Below are 18,095 nucleotides of genomic sequence, written 5' to 3'. Positions count from 1 at the left end.
GTTCAAGACCAACCTGGCCCAGATGGTGAAACCGTGTCTCTACTAAAAATAAAAAAACTAACTAAGTGTGGTGGCGGGTGCCTGTAATTCCAGCTACTCAAAAAGCTGAGGCAAATAATTGCTTGAACCCAGGAGACGGAAGTTGCAGTGAGTCGAGATCATGCCACTGCACTCCAGCCTGGGCAACGAAGCAGAACTCCAACTCAAAAAAAAAAAAAAGAGTTTCAGATCCTCTTTTTTTAGAAAATTTTCAGAATTTGGTAATTTAGAAAATAGTTTTTTCAAGAGGTTTTATCTTAATCTAAACTTTCCACAGTCCTGAGATGAGCTGTATTCTTCACTCTAAATTAGTGGTAATTCCAGAAATTTAGTGACATAAAATATTGTTGCCCCACCTGAAAATCTCATTGCCACCATCAATTTTTGATTCAGCAGTACCAGGTAGTAAAATTAAGAAACCTACAAATTGAAAGTATTTTCTAAATATTTAGAGACTTCTGTTATAACTTAGTATTTTGGTATTAATTTACTAGAATATTTTATCACATCCTCTCCGCTGAGCACAGTACTAGCTTGTAATTGGAGAATATGAGCAAGATTATTGTTATTTATTTTTAATAAAAGAGGTATTGTTGTCTCTAAGCCAGACCTGATCAACTGTCTGGAGCAGGGGAAAAAACCTTTCACTGTGAAGAGACGTGAGATGATTGCCAAACCCCCAGGTAGGTGCGAGTGAAAATGAATACAACAGACAACACAGATAAGAGGTCCCAAGGTCAAAGAGAAAGCCAGTCCTTAAAATGTGATTTGGGAAGCTGTGCTCCAAACGAAATAGTTCCTGGGCAGTTTTTCTTTTTTCTTTTCTTAAATTTTGCTCTCACACAGGGCATCTTCTGTCTTATGCTTTTTTTTTTTTTTTTTTTTTTTTTTTTGAGACCGAGTCTCGCTCTGTCGCCCAGGCTGGAGTGCAGTGGCGCAATCTCTGCTCACTGCAACCTCCACCTCCCGGGTTCAAGCAATTCTCCTGCCTCAGCCTCCCGAGTAGCTGGGAGTACAGGAGAGCGCCCCATGCCCTGCTAATTTTTGTAGTTTTAGTAGAGATGGGGTTTCACCATATTGGCCAGGCTGGTCTCCAACTCCAGACCATGTGATCCGCCCACCTCCGCCTCCCAAAGTTCTGGGACTACAGGCGTGAGCCACCGCGCCCGACTATGCTTTTTCTTTTTTAAGGCAGAGTTTCACTCTTGTTGCCCAGGCAGGAGTGCAATGGTACGATCTCAGATCACCGCAACCTCCCTTTCCTGGGTTCAAGTGATTCTCCTGCCTCAGCCTTCCGAGTAGCTGGGATTACAGGCCTGCGCCCCCACGCCCGGCTAATTTTGTATTTTTATTACAGAAGGGGTTTCTCTATGTTGGTCAGGCTGGCCTCGGACTCCTGACCTCAGGCAATCGGCCCGCGTTGGCCTCCCAAAGTGCTGGGATTACAGCCATGCGCCACTGCGCCCAGCCCTGTCTTATACTTTTAAATTCTCTTAAGGATTCTACTTTTCTTTAGGTGAGCTTCCTTCAATTTACACTGAAAGTCAAAGTCCTCTTAATAGCATGTAAAAGACTGCACTGGCTTATTATTCGTTGTTTTTGGGACACACAAATATCTGCATGATTTCGAGAAATTAAAACTATTTTTTAAGTTCTCTTTTTGCATCGGGACTGAAATGTGTGAGAGTAGTAGATCCCGTTGCATTTTTTTTGTACATTTTTCTGCACAGTCCATTCTGTTTTTATTACTATATAGTCTTGAAATATAGTTTGAACTTGTAAATATGATATCCTGCTTTGTTCTTTTACCTCAAGTTTGCTTTGGCTATTCAAAGTTTATTTTAGTTTCATGTAAATTTTAGAATCGTATTTTCCATTACTGTGAAAAAAATACCACTGCAATTTTTATAGGAAGTTTAATGAATCTATAAGTCACTTTGGATAACATAGCACTTTAACAATACTTATTCTTTCGATTAATACACATAAAATAATTTAAAATTTATTGTGATCTTCTCTAATTTTTTTTTTTATTGTATGGATTTTTTTACCTCCTTAATTTTTTCTCACAAATTTATTATTTAATGCCATAGTAAATAAGATTTTTTCCTCTATTTTTTCTTTTTTTTTTTTCTTTTGAGATGATGTCTTGCACTGTTGCTCACTTCAACCTCCACCTCCTGGGTTCAAGTAATTCTCTTGCCTCAGCCTCCTGACTAGCTGAGATTGCAGGTGCCTGCCACCACACCCAGCTAATTTTTATATTTTTAGTAGAGACAGGGTTTCAGCATGTTGGCAAGGCTGGTCTCAAACTCCTGACCTCACATGATCCACCCGCCTCGGCCTCCCAAAGTGCTGGAATTGCAGGGATGAGTCACCCTGCCCAGCCTCTTCTTCTATTTTACCAGATAGTTTAAGTGTATGAAACCATATATATACTTTTATGTTAATTTTATATTTGGCTAATTTACTGAGTATATTTATTAGTTTAGACAGGTTTTAATATACTGTTTATGCTTTTTCAAATATAAAGTTGTATGGGCCAGGTGCAGTGGCTCACGCCTGTAATCCCAGCACTTTGGGAAGCCGAGGTGGGTGAATCACCTGAGGTCGGGAGTTCAAGGCCAGCCTGACCAACATGGAGAAACCCCCATCTCTACTAAAAATACAAAAATTAGCTGGGTATGGTGGCACATGCCTGTAATCCCAGCTACTTGAGAGGCTGAGGCCAGACAGTCACTTAATCCCAGTAGGCAGAGGTTGTGGTGAGCTGACATCATGCCATTTCACTCCAGCCTGGGCTACAAGAGCAAAACTCCATCTCAAAAAAAAAAAAAAATATATATATATATATATAGATATATATAGTTGTATGATCTACAAACAGCAACTTTTACTTATTTTTCTTGAATTTAAATGCATTTTTTTTATTTCTTTGACTAATTCTTCTGCCACATACTTCCAGTGCTACATTAAAATAGAGCCATTGACAATGGGCAAAATCTAGTTTTGTCTTGGTGTCTGAATTTGATGGAGTAAACACCCCTTCAAGTTTTCATAAATTGATTTCAGAAGGTAAAGTTGTTCTTTTGTTGGGCCCTTAGGGTGAGGAGATGCCCTCTGAATTGGTAGTGGAGAGGGGTTGTAGCTTGGTCACAAGGCTGCTGGGCCTGCACTAGGGTCCACCTTTAGTTGGCTTGTTACAGGGGCTTGGGTAGTTGTAATTCCCGTTTTATTTTTGGACAGACTGCATATCCTTCAGGACTTTGCTCAGTAGGGCAGACCCTAGGGCAGGTTTTTGCAGTCGGGTCTGCATACGGTGGGCCTTGTATCAGGATGTGGGTAAGTGTGGCTTTCACTGAGTACCAGAGACCATTTCCTCAGGTAACTGTGTGGATTTCTATGTAGGCAGAACTGGCCATAAACTGTGGCTCAGGTAACTGAAGCTGAGTCATTGAACTGCTTTGAGGACCCCAGTAAAGGCCAAGATCTGCAGGACCTGTAGTTTCCCACTTGAATGAGGGCCTGCCTTCTGAATAGAACTCTTCTCAATCTTAAGCTTTAACAGTGTTTCAGAACTCCCTCCCTGGATCTCAAATCTCTCTTACAGACACTTATTTTGGAGATGTCATCTTGCTACATAACCCAGGCTGGTCTCGAAATCCTGGCCTGAAGCAGTTCTCCAACCTTAATGTACCATGTAGCTGTCATTACAGGTGTGAGCCATAATGCCTGGTTCTCAAATAAAGGCTTTTTTTTTTTCCTCTCTCTGAGATGGAGTCTCGCTCTGCCACCCAGGCTGGAGTGCAGTGGGGCCATCTCAGCTCACTGCAACCTCCACCTTCTGGGTTCAAGCAATTCTCCTGCCTCAGCCTTCTGCGTAGCTAGGATTACAGGCGTGCATCACCATAACCGGCTAATTTTTTTGTATTTTATTAGAAATGGGTCTTCACCATGTTGGCTGGGCTGGTCTCAAACTCCTGACCTCGTGATCTTCCAGCCTCGACCCTCCAAATTTCTGGGATTAAAGGCATCAGCCACCCCAGCTGGCCAATATAGGCATTTTTGTCAGAAATAGCTGACTTTTTTTTGCTGTAATGGGATATGAAAACAGGGCACTTTTAATCTTTTCATCTTACTGATGTCCTTCTCCCTATATATTTTTACTTTCTATTTTCTATTTCAAATTTGTAATTTTAGATTCAGATATTTAGGACAATATCCTAGAATTTATATGATATGCCTACAGTAAATTACATAATTAGGAGGCACTCCACACTTACCAAAATAGTTACTTATATATTTAAGTTTGCTGCAAGCAAAAAGGAATTATAGGATTTTCTTCTACTTTCTTCAGCCTGTATCTAAATAATACCATAGTTTATTTCCTAATATTTCTTTTGCATATCAGAGGGTCTAACCCTATTCTGCCAAATATATATATGTATGTATTTTCTGTATTTAACAATGTAAGGCTGTTCTTTGCTTCTTAAGTTGGATTACAGCAGTTCCATTTTGTGTAAGAATAGCATATATTTAAAACATAAAAAGTAACTCTAGTTTCTTTTAAATGCTTATTTATTAAAAGTTTCTCATTAGAATATTATTTATAATTATACTGCATATTCTCTGAAATCTTACTGCCACACAGTTCATGGCAATGATTCAAAATATCTGCATTTGATGAGTATACAGTAACAGTTAAATATTGCATTTATCTAACAAATTTTTTTTTTTTTTTTGAGATGAATTCACACTCTGTCACCCAGGCTGGAAGTGCAGTGGTGCGATCTTGGCTCACTGCAACCTGCACCTCCCGGGTTCAAGCGATTCTCATGCCTCAGCCTCCTGAATAGCTGAGATTACAGGCATGTGCCACCACGCCCGGCTAATTTTGTGTTTAGTATAGTCGGCATTTCTCCATGTTGGTCGGACTGGTCTAGAACGCCCGACCTCAGGTGATCCACCCGCCTCGGCCTCCCAGAGTGCTGAGATTACAGGCGTGAGCCCATGTGCCCAATTTGTGTGTCCTTTTGGGTGTCTTTTTGATGAAAATTTTGTTCCTCCATTTTTAAATCAAGTTATTTAACTTTATTGTTTAGTTTTAAGAGTTGTTTATATATTTTGAATATTCACTTTTTTCACATGTAATTTGCCAATGTTTTCACCCATTTTCTAAGTGACGTTGTCACTCTTCAATTTTGTTTGGATGTGCAGAAATTTTAAAGTCTAGTGTAGTTAAACTTTTATTTGTTGTTCATGCATTTAATGTGGTATCTAGGGAAATGGTGCCAAGACCAATGCTATGTCTTTTTCTCATTTTTTTCTACAAGATTTGTTAGTTTATATCTAAGTATTTATTTATTGAAAGAAGTCTCACTCTTGTCCCCCAGGTTTGAGTGCAATGGCTTTATCTCAGCTCACTGCAACCTCTGCCTCCGGGGTTCAAACGATTCTCCTGCCTCTGCCTCCCAAGTACCTAGGATTAAGGCACCTGCCACCATACCCAGCTAATTTTTTTTGTATTTTTTAGTAGAGACGGGGTTTCACCACGTTGGCCAGGCTGGTCTCGAACTCGTGACCTCAGATGATCTGCCCACCTTGGCCTCCCAAAGTGCTGGGATTACAGGTGTGAGCCACCACGCTCGGTCATAAGTATCTTATTTAAAATATATTTTTGGCCAGGCGCAAAGGCTGAGGCACTAAAATGGCTTGAACCTGCGAGGCGGAGGTTGCAGTGAGCCAAGATCGCGACACTGAACTCCAGCTTGGGCCACAGATGAGACTCGTCTCAAAACAAAACAAAAACAAAACAAAAGAGAAGGAAGGAAGTGGATTACTCACAATAGCAAAGGTATGGAACCAACCTAAGTGTCCATCAATAGGTGGAGAAAGAAAATGTGGTATATGTACACAATTAAATGCTATTCAGCCCTTAGAAATAAGAAAGTCTTGTTATTTGCTACAACATTCATGAACCTAAAAAATATTATGCTAAGTAAAATAAGCCAGCACAGAAAAACACACACACAAAAATCCTATTTATTTTTTTGGAGACGGAGTTTAGCTCTTATTGCCCAGGCGATGGTGCAGTAACACCATCTCAGCTCACTGAAACCTCCGCCTCCTGGGTTCATGCGATTCTTCTGCCTCAGCCGCCTCAGTACCTGAAATTACAGGCTCCTACCACCACGTCCAACTAATTTTCATATTTTTAGTAGAGACGGGGTTTCACCATGTTGGCCAGGCTGATCTCGAACTCCTGACCTCAAGTGATCCACCCATCTCGGCCTCCCAAATTGGTGGGATTACAGGCATGAGCCACCGGGCCCAGCCCACATAATCCTATTTCCATATAAAGTGTAAAAAAAAAAAATTTAAACTTGCCCAGCGCAGTGGCTCACACCTATAATCCCAAAACTTTGGGAGGCCGAGGCAGGCAAATCACTAAATGAGAAGTTCAAGACCGGCCTGACCAACCTGGTGAAACCCTGTGTCTACTCTAAAAATACAGAAATTAGCTGGGGGTGGTGGTGCGTGCCTGTAATCCCAGCTACTCAACAGACTGAGGCAGGAGATTCGCTTGAACCCGGGATTTGGAGGTTGCAGTGAGCCAAGATCGTGCCACTCCTCCCCTCCAGCCTGGGCAACAGAGCGAGACTCCATCTCAAAAAAAAAAAAAAAATTCAACTCATAGAAGTAGGCAGTACAATAAAAATAAATAAATAAAATTAACACACATCCACTATGGGGATTTTTGTCTGGTTAACAGAGCTTCATGATCTTTCAGAGATTATATTTGCTTTCATCTTCTTCATCCTTCTGTTCTTCAGCCAATGGATGAAAAAAGATACAGAGAAGATACATTTACTTTTTATCCACTTGGCTTCTACTCACTATTAGTCAACATGGGTACAGCTGAGAATAACAGTTTTCTGGCAGGAGAGCCACTTCTAAGCAATAAATAAGACACTGAAAAAAACGTATAAATCTTTCATAGAAAGCTAATGGATCTTAAGAAAAAACAAGCATATGCATCAATAATGCTTCTGGTAAAATTAAGATTCATTTTGTTGATTTCTATTGAGCTCCCATAGTATTTTATCAAAAACTAGCAAATATATAGCAGAAAAGGAATATTATTCTAAATAAGAATATTGTGGTTATTTTGTCAATATAAGTAAAAATATGACCTCACACTAATAGTCTCACCTATAGTTGTACAACATCAAGTTCTATTTTTTATTTAAAATTTTGTTTCATATAAGTATTCAATTTATATCACACTCCTTTGCCATTTCAATGCCTTCTCCACTTTATATCAGTGGAAAACAGGACAGCAGGTCCCAGGAAAGCACGTGGTGCTATTGCTGCTTTAACAATGATCATGAAGAGCACTTGTCTGGGTGCGACTCACATGTCAAACACTGCTAATTGGCTTAAAGTACTGGTTTTCTAAATTTACCAGTAATATAAAATTCTCAGCAAAGAAGACTTTATCTTATTCAAATATGTTTTATGGGATTTCACTGACATTTAAGTGTCTGAATTATCTGGAATACTGAAATTTTCCATTAACCCAAATTGAGTACTATAATCATTTACTAAAAGCTTTTCTGAGGCAGAGTAAGGTTTATAACATTTTATTATCATATAGAAGAAGTGTATTAACCACGTTTTCAGTAATCACTCTGAACACAGCATTCTCAGTCCCCAGTATGCACCGTCAGTCACTCAGGGGAAACTGGTTTCTCTGTGAAGAGGCAGAAGAAAATGCTGAGTGGAGGCACCACACTGCACAGCAATGCTTTCCACATGCACCTATGAGGGTCTTCATTTAATTGGGCTGATATTTGCATGGCTAGATACTTACTGAATTTAGTCATACTAGTTTTTAGAAGCTAATGGCATCCGTTACCCATTAATTTTATACATTTGCTTTTTTCAAAAACAAATCTTTTGTTAATTTACTCTAAATTGAGATGACATTTACAATCTTCAATTTTTCAGTGTTAAAGCAAATCAGAGAAGAGCAATGTGTGTAGACAGTGTGCATTTTCCTGCCTATCAAAATTTTTCTTTCATTGCCTTGGAAACCCTGAGAAGCCACCTATAAAATATTCCCTTTGAATACTTTAGCCAGGATGTTAGATTTCAAAAGGTGCAAAACAATCATTGAGCAAAGCCAAATCTTGTCTGTTTCTTGTTAGTCGTCTGGCCATCTCCAAAAGCATGCAATTAGGCCAACCCACTGAAAAGCTGTGGTCTTGATTAATTTTATCTCATTTCAAATGTTTTCTCTAATAGTTTTTGCATGTTAATCTAAAAGAAACTATCTACACAACTAATTATGTATTCAAGAAACATTCATATTAAGTTCTTTACAGTTTCATCTATTACAGTATAGTAGAATCCTCTATAATTAGAAGTTAATTATAAATTCATTGTTTTTGAGGTTTTTCAAATGTGAAAACAAAAGGTATGCCTTTTGAAGTAAGTTCAATTCTAGGACATTACCCACTGGTTTTCATGGCATTTCTGTAATGAATAGTGTAAACCTGGGTCACCAGAATGGTGCAGAGATGTTGACTGAATTAGAATAAGTTCAACTTTGTTGGTAGACTATCAGTATCCCAGAGGCTGATGGTTCACTACAGCTTGCTAAATGTTGTTCCTTAATGTCAGTGAGCACTTTTAGCCAGGTTACCCTTTTCCTTCCATTAATGTGGTCTTTTTGTGGTCTCCTGTTTCTCTTAAGCTATCCCAGATGAGAGGTGATTATTTCTTGCATGAATGAGATTCTCTTTTTTTCCATCTGCCATAGGAACCTCTTATTCTCCCTACTGGGAACAACATGCAAGAGGCAGGAATGATGACAATATACAAGCATGTTTCCTGCCATGTGGCCACCATAAGCAGCTTACAACATGTTCCACCTATAGAAGTCACTTTCAGGCCAGCAGGGGTGTTTTCCTATAATGTGTCTTTTTCTCTTAAAAACACCTCTGATTAAGTTTAGCACAGTCAGGATAATCTCCATTTTGATAAACACAAATTCAACACATGGGTAACCTAATTTCATGAGTGATTTCCCACCACAGTCACATTTTTACACTCGAGAGTATTCCACCGCAGGTGTGCAACAGACTGGGAATCCAGGGTATTATCTTAGAATATTGCTTACCCACCTGAATAAACTTTTAAAAGTCTTTCTGCTGCTTTTCTTATCTACATAATCAAAGATATCACCTGCAAATAATAATTAATAACTTTCCAGTTTAATTCATTACAAATATTAACATCTTTTTTTCTGGCTTCTTTATGTACTGTTTTATACATTCACACACAGAACAATAAAAATATACCAATTATTCAATTGTGGTTAAATTTTCATTAAAATAAGTGTTAAAAATGATTTTTTGTTTGAAGAGGGCTTTTATTGTTGTAGTCAAGAGTGTTATTTCTGGAGACAAAATTGCCTGTGCTTTAATAGGCAGATTCTGGGGAGAATCTGAGACATAAGCCATAAAATTTTACATTAATAAATTCAAGACAAAGCAGAAAGTGTGGATTTGCTTTCAGCATTTTCAAGGTGTTTAGTTTTTTATTAGTTACCCTATTAAAATAATTCATTTTGTTCCAATAATTGCTCTTTTCTTCTGAAAATATGTACAAACTCATACTCACACAAACACACTTACTCACTGCATAATTTTCTTACACCTAAAGTTATCCTCAGAGTAATATGTGTATATTTAACTATATGTAAATTAAAACTAAAAGTGTATATGTTTGCAGGCAGAGAGACCACATGTTCAAAAAAAATTAAATAACAATTGTTTATTAATAATTTTTCAGGACTAAGAATGTAAGAATTTTATTTATATTTCTTTCACTTTTTTTTGAGATGGAGTCTCGCTCTATTCCCCAGTCCGGAGTGCAGTGGCATGATCTCAGCTCACTGCAACCTCCACCTAAGGGATTCAAGCGACTCTCCTGCCTCAGCCTCCAGGCTTGCACTACCATGCCTGGTTAATTTCTGAATTTTTAATAGAGACGGGCTTTCAGCATGTTGGCCAGGCTGCTCTTGAACTCCTGACCTCAGGCAATCCACCTGCCTCACTAAATTATACACTAAAAGTGTTAATTACACTCTTTGTAACAGAAAAGATAAATGCTAGAGGTGATGGATACCTTATTTACCCTAATGTAATTACTACATATTGTAGGCCTGAATCAAAATATGCCATATAAGGAATAAATATATACACATACTATATACCCCAAAATACTAATAATTAATTTCAATAAGAAAAAAGAATAAAAATTTAACCAGTGGGAAAATATTCTTCAGCTGATTTACAGTTTAAAGCCACTGGCAAAGGGATTACTAGAGATGTTATTCCACTATGAACCAAATAGTATATTGCTACCATCTTTTACCTACACTGTTGAGTAAGGTTAAATAGGTTAAAGTTAAGTGGCATAATAATGCTTCATTAAATGCACAATAGTCTTAACATGGTAAAAAAATAAAATTAAGTTCACAATCTAACAATTTTGAAGTGTACTGTATTTTCTTACATAAAAGTACAACTAGTATAATATACTAATTTATTTTAATACTTTTAACTATAATAATTTCTTTCTCTCACTATAATGTAGAAAAATATTACTCTGAACCCCCACCTTTTTTTATCTTTGTTACTAATAAAATAATTCATTATAACTTTTGAAAAAACAGTTTTAAGGTGTTCTGCATACATGTTAATGTAGGTTAGGCCATCCAAAAGACAAAGCAAAGTGTCAACATTAAGTTATAGGGTACGATAATACAAATGAGAACATGAACCCCCACCTTATACATTTACTTAGTATAAGTTAACTACAAAAAGGCGCTCCACTTACATTTTCATCATCCATCATAGATTTTGATGTTCTTAGTCTTTTATAGAAAAGGTTCTAAGTAATGCCCAATTAGTAAACAATCTCTAATATATCTGATGCAGCAACAATTGATCACATGCTTTCACATGTGAGCACAATAGAAATAACAGCATAAAGTAATATGAAAACCATATTACATACTTATTCACTTTTCAAAATTGTTTTTTCAAGGAAACAACTATACTTTCAATGTAACTACAATGCTTCAAAAAAATCTACTACTTTTAAAGTTATATACAAATAATTTAACAGCTGTAGCTGTGGATTAGTTTTTATACTCAACACTCTGATTTAGTGTAATGTCTGAAGTGTCAGTGCCTTAGTTATTTTGCTGTAAATTATGTGATATTTGCATAGAATCAATTTTGAATTAAATTTTTTTAATATTTACTGCGTCTGCAAAAATATATTTTAGTATAAGCTCTCGTGTTTTCTAAGCTGCAGTTTTTGAAAAAAAAAAAGGGCTTTCCAAATTCATTAGCAGGACTCTTCCCCAATATAAATTCCAATGCTGAGCAAAGCTTGAGCAACTGCTTCAGGGTTTTCTTCTGGTACAAAATGTGTTCAAGAAGATCTGTGACACAAGTAAAGGCACTACAACCCACTTTATATTTGTAATGGCTGCCTTCAAAATAAATATTCTTCACTCTAAAGGCTTATATTTTCTGAAAGATTTTTTGACAGTAATTGCCCTTTTCATGCTTTTATTAACTACGAACCTTCTTCTGTTGAGAAAGATGTGATGGGCATTGATGGCTTTTCCATATTCTTTATATTTGTACAATTTTTCTCAAGGATAATAGCTTTCCTGTGAAATACAGTGTAAGCACTGATGAAAAGTTTTCCCACATTCTTCACACTTGTAGGAGTTTTGCCAGTATGAATTATCTTACCTACAATCAGTGTCACAACCATATAAAGGCTTTGTCACATTTTATACATTTCTAGGGTTTCACATTAGTGTAATTTATTTTTATGTATAGGAAATTTGGAGGTGTTGGTAAAAAGCACTGTCACATCTTTCAGGTTTGTAGATTTCCTCTCCAGCATGAATTATCACCATGTCTCTTAAGAATTGAGAACCTGTAGCCAGGCATGGTGGCTCATGCCTGTAACCCTAGGACTTTGGGAGGCCAAGGTGGGTGGATCACCTGAGGTCAAGAGTTCGAGACCAGACTGGCCAACATTGTGAAACCCCGTCTCTACTAAAAATACAAAAAATTAGCCAGACGTGGTGGTGGGCAACTGTAATCCCAGCTACTTGGGAGGCTAAGACAGGAGAATGGCTTGAACCCAGGAGGTAGAGGTTGCAGTGAGCCAAGATCATGCCATTGTACTGCAGCCTGGGTGACAAGACTGAAATTTCATCTCAAAAAAAAAAAAAAAAAATGGAATTGAGAACTTCTTATAGGCCATGCCACATTCTTCACACTTGTAGGGTTTCTGTCCAGTATGAATTACATGTAATAAGGGTTGAGAACTTCCTTTAAAAGCTTTGTCACCCAAATGTCCAACAATGATAGACTGGATTAAGAAAATGTGGCACATATACACCATGGAATACTATGCAGCCATAAAAAATGATGAGTTCATGTCCTTTGTAGGGACATGGATGAAACTGGAAATCATCATTCTCAGTAAACTATCGCAAGAACAAAAAACCAAACACCGCATATTCTCATAGGTGGGAATTGAACAATGAGATCACATGGACACAGGAAGGGGAATATCACACTCGGGACTGTGGTGGGGTGGGGGGAGGGGGGAGGGATAGCATTGGGAGATATACCTAATGCTAGATGATGAGTTAGTGGGTGCAGCGCACCAGCATGGCACATGTATACATATGTAACTAACCTGCACAATGTGCACATGTACCCTAAAACTTAAAGTATAATTAAAAAATAAATTAATTAATTAAAAAAAGCTTTGTCACATTTTTTATATTTGTTATATTTGTATGAGTTTATGTTCCATATAAATTCTGATAGTTAGTAAGAGTCGAGGGCTGGTTAAAGGCTTTCCCACATTCATCCAGTTTCTCTCCAGTATGAATTATCTTATGCTTATTAAAAGTGGAGGAATATTTAAAATGTTTGCCACATTCTTCACTATGTAGGGTTTCTGTGCAATATGAATTCTCTTATGTTTATGAAGGTCTGAGGACCAGTTAAAAGCTTTGCCACATTCTTCACATTTGTAAGTTTTCTCTCCAGTATGAATTCTCTTATGTTCAGTTAGAGTTAAGGATGCAGTAAAGGCTTTGCCACACACTTCACATTTGTAGGGTTTCTCTCCAGTATGAGTTCTCCTGTGTTTAGAGAGTAGTGAGGGCCAGGTAAAGGTTTTGCCACATTCATCACATTTGTAGAATTTCTCTCCAGTATGAATTTTTTTGTGTGAAAAAAGGATTGTGGAATGGTTAAAAGCTTTGCCACATTCTTTACACCTGTAGGGTTTCTCTCCAGTATGAAGTATCTTATGTGTAGTAAGGTGTGAGGATAGGTGAAAAGCTTTGCCACATTCTTTACATTTGTAGGGCTTCTCTCCAGTATGAATTCTCTTATGTGTAGTAAGGTTAGAAGTGCACTTAAAGTCTTTGCCACATTCTTCACATTTGTAGGGTTTCCCTCCAGTATGAATTTTCTTATGTGTAGTAACATGCGAGGGGTGCTTAAAGGCTTTCCCGCATTCTTCACATTTGTAGGATTTCTCTCCAGTATGAACTATCTTATGTACAGTAAGGTGTGAGGACCTTTTGAAGGCTTTGCCACATTCTTCACATTTGTAGGGTTTCCCTCCAGTATGAATTTTCTTATGTGTAGTAAGGTTTGAGGACCAGTTAAAAGCTTTGCCGCATACTATACATTTGAAAGATTTTTTCCCAGTATGTCGTATCTTAGGTCTGTTTCAATTTGAAAATTTCTGAAAGACTGTCCCATATTTATCACATTGAAATATTTTTCTCTGGGTGGTTGTCAGACTGTGGTTAAGTCCATTATAACTCTTTTGAGCAGCTTATGCTCATCCACACTTTTACAGCCTTTTTTTAACTGTAAATTGTCATATCCGCATTTTTCATATCTTCTAAGTATCACTTTTTGGAAAGAATCTTTTATGCTCTGCTCTGGCCAAAGGTCTTGGGCAAAATGAGAACACATAACAGAAAGAAACAGTAAAATCACATTACTTCAATTGCTAGACTCAGATAAATAAATATACTTTACAAATCTAACCTACAAAATTATACAAACTACATAAGCAAGATGACATAGCAAAATACCACCAGCTCTAATTTCTTCCTGGACACATAAATGTAACAAAAACGTACTGACCAAAATACATGTGTAAAAAAATGTATAAATGAGTTAAATGTGTGAAGTTCCCCACGTGAGCAGAATGAAATAGCCACATAGAAGAAAAAGAAAGCTCTGTTATACCCAACACAGCTCTTCCTGCTGTCCAGTATAATATTGTGCTTTTATTTATTTATTTATTTTTTGAGATGGAGTCTTGCTCTGTTGCCCAGGCTGGAGTGCAGTGGTGCGATCTTGGCTCACTGCAAGCTCTGCCTCCCGGATTCAAAGGATTCTCCTCTCTCAGCCTCTGGAGTAGCTGGGATTACAGGCGTGCGCCACCATGCCCTGCTAATTTTGTATTTTTAGTAGAGATGTGGTTTCTCCGTGTTGGTCAGGCTGGTCTCAAACTCCCGACCTCAGGTGATCTGTCCGCCCCGGCCTCCCAAAGTGCTGGGATTACAGGCTTGAGCCACCGCACCCAGTTTTGCTTGTAGATTTTGTAATTTTACTACCTGGTGTGACTGAATCAAAAATTGGTGGTGGCAATTAGATTTTCAGGTGGGGACAACAATATTTTATGCCACTAAATTTCTGGGCTTACCGCTAATTTAGAGTGAAGAACACAGCTCAACTCAGGCATGTGGAAATTTTGGATTAAGATTAAACATCTTGGCTGAGCGCAGTGGCTCACGCATGTAATGCCAGCACTTTGAGAGGCTGAGGCGGGCAGATCACGAGGTCAGGAGATCGAGACCATCCTGGACAACACGGTGAAACCTCATCTCTACTAAAAATACAAACAAACAAAAAAAATTAGCCAGGCGTGGCGGCGTACGCCAACAGTCCCAGCTACTCGGGAGGCTGAGGCAGGAGAATAGCATGAACCCGGGAGGTGGAGGTTGCAGTGAGCTGAGATCGCGCCACTACACTCCAGCCTGGGCGACAAAGCGAGACTCTGTCTCAAAAAAAAAAGATTAAACATCTTGAAATTCTTTTCTAAATGAACAAATTCTAAAAATTTTCTGGAAAAAGGGCATCTGAAACTCTTTTACGCAAAAAATAAATTACTAAAAAACATTTCACAAAAAGGAGAAATAAAACCTTTAGGGTACATTATGAATTATACATTCAAGTTATCCTCACCAAGGAAGACCAGGTTTCTGTAGTTCTCTAACATCACATCCCTATATAAATTCCGCTGTGCAGTGTCCAGGCAATGCCACTCCTCCAGAGAGAATTCTATGGTCACGTCTCTAAATTGCAATGGTCCCTGGAAAACACACATATACACACACGTTTTTACCAAGTGGCCATGGGCGAGATTTTTAATTTGACTTAAGGTGAAATTAGAGAGTCAAGACAATTGGTTCTGACTTATAGGACTGACTAAAATTATCCAATAAAATAATTTTCAACATAGAAATATTCTCTAATGTATTCTCTAACTCCAAGAAGAAAGAGCAGCATGAGATCCACTACATCAGTTTATTTATGATATTTTTCTAGATAATAAAGTAGAAATTTAAAGTCATGAATACGAACATGCACATTTTTGAGTGCTATATTTACAATATACAGAAGGAGTTGTGAATGCGGTGGAATAGTTAAATATTAAATTTGAACTCCATTGAACGTGGACACAAACAATGGTCATCAAGTCCCAGAACAGGTTGTGTGAGCCCCTTGAGGCGTTCATCCAGCACTGTTTCAGAAAAATCTCTATTGCCATCTATTCTATATGTTAGTTATTGAAAAATAATAGACAATCGCAAAAACAAGTTGTCCTTTTTGTGTTCCTTGAGCCCAGTCATGAAGGGCCCTCGTGACTGGGCCTCATGCCAAACAACTTGTTACAAAAAGAGCTAGGGTCCCAGACTGCGCCAAAGCTTCAAGAGACCTCTGCTTGTCTGTGCATGAATGGGTGGCCAACTCTAGAGCCCAGGCTGTTGCTTCCCAGTGTGTTGGTGAATCCTCCATAGTCTGGTGAGTCTGGTGTCTGACCCTGGAGCCCAGGCTGTTGCTTCCTGATCTGGTGATGAATCCTCCATAGTCTCGTGAGTGTAAATATGTATACATACACATCTCTTTTCCCTTCTCCCCTTCCCACTGCAATTTGCTTATGATATCAATTCGCTTATTGTATCTGCATTGCCATTTACATGGGATAAAGCTTGTTTACCCTTAAAGGTACTGTGTGTGTGTCTTTTCTTCTCCCCTTGTGCATTTCCCACACAGAACACCATATTTCTCAGAGGCTTTGTTTGTTCCTTTTTATTCTTTTTTCTTTAATCTCTGCAAGCCTTATTTCGGCAAGGTGGTCTTCAAACTCTGATATCCTTTCTTCTGCTTGGTCTATTCGGCTATTGATACTTTTGTATGCTTCATGAAGTTCTCATGCTGTGTTTTTCAGCTCCATCAGGTCATTTATGTTCTTCTCCAAACTGGTTATTCTAGTTAGCATTTCCTCTAACCTTTTATCAAGGTTCTTAGCTTCTTTGAATTGGGTTAGAACATGTTCTTTTAGCTCAGCAGACTTTGTTATTATCTGCCTACTTCTGTTAATTCATCCATCTCATCCTCTGTCCAGTTCTGCACGTTGCTGAAGAGACATTTTGATCATTTGGAGGAGAAAAGGCACTCTGGCCTTTCAGCATTTTTTTGTTGATTCTTTCTCATCTTCATGAGTTTGTCTAGTTTTGATCTTTGAGGCTGCTGATCCTTGGATGTTTTTTTATTTTTATTTTTATTTTATTTTTATTTTTATTTTTTAGGCAGAGTCTTGCTCTCTTACCCAGGCTGGAGTGCAGTGGCATGATCTCGGCTCACTGCAACCTCCACCTCCCAGGTTCAGGTGATTCTCATGTCTCAGACTCCCGAGTAGCTGGCACTACAGTCACGCACCACCACGCCTGGCTAATTTTTGTATTTTTTAGTAGAGACAGGGTTTCGCCATGTTGGCCAGGCTAGTCTTGAACTCCTGGCCTCAAGCGATCTGCCCACCTCAGCCTCCCAAAGTCTTGGGGTCACAGGTGTAAGCCACCATGCCCGGCCTCAGATACGGTTTTTGTGGGTACTTTTTTGTTGTTGATGCTGTTGTTGTTGCTTTCCGTTTGCTTGTTTTTCTTTCAATGGTCAGGTCCCTCTTCTGTAGGGCTGCTGCAGTTTGCTGGGGGATCACTTCAGGCCCTATTCATCTGGTTTACTCCCGTGCCTGGAGATGTCACTCAAGGAGGTTGGAGAACAGCAAAGACAGGTGCCTACTCTTTCCTCTGGAATCTTTGACCTCAAGAGGCACCAACCTGATGCCCATAGGATCGCTCCTGTATAGGGTGTCTGACAACCCCTGTTGAAGGGTCTCACCCATTTGGGTGGCACAGGGAGCCTAACCCATTTAATGAAGCACTTTGACTATCCTTCGGTGGAGGGGTGGGGTGTTTCCTGAGGGGAAACCCACTCATCTGGGCTGCCTGAATTCCTCAGAACTAGCAGGAGGAAAGGCTAAGTCTGCTGGTCCACAGAGACTGCAGTCACCCCTCCCCCTAGGGGCTCAGGCCCAGGGAGATCACAGTTCTGCCTCTGAGCCCCTGGCTGGAGCTGTTGGAGTTCCTGCTGGGAGGCCCTGCCCAGTGAGGAGGGATGGTCAGGGTCAGGCCTGAAGAGACACTCTGGCTGCAGTCTGCAACAGCCAGAGTGTTGGGTTGTAGGGGACATCTCTTGAGACCAAGCTGTCCAGCCTCCCTGGCTCTAGCAGGGGAAAAGTGTGGCCAGGAGCTATAGAGATGGCTGCTGCCCTTCCTGAGCCCAGGGAGC

At 39.0% G+C, this 18,095-nt stretch overlaps 1 pseudogene; it reads right to left on the bottom strand.

Annotated features, from left to right (window-relative positions):
• Positions 1-13,041: 13,041 nt before the first annotated feature.
• LOC101056873 (zinc finger protein 253-like) lies at positions 13,042-15,570 on the bottom strand (annotated as a pseudogene).
• Between the last annotated feature and the right edge of the window lie 2,525 nt (positions 15,571-18,095).

This window comes from Pan troglodytes, chromosome 20, assembly GCF_028858775.2.
Source record: "Pan troglodytes isolate AG18354 chromosome 20, NHGRI_mPanTro3-v2.0_pri, whole genome shotgun sequence".
Lineage (NCBI taxonomy): Eukaryota > Metazoa > Chordata > Mammalia > Primates > Hominidae > Pan > Pan troglodytes.
This window is presented reverse-complemented; position numbering and strand designations above follow the sequence as displayed.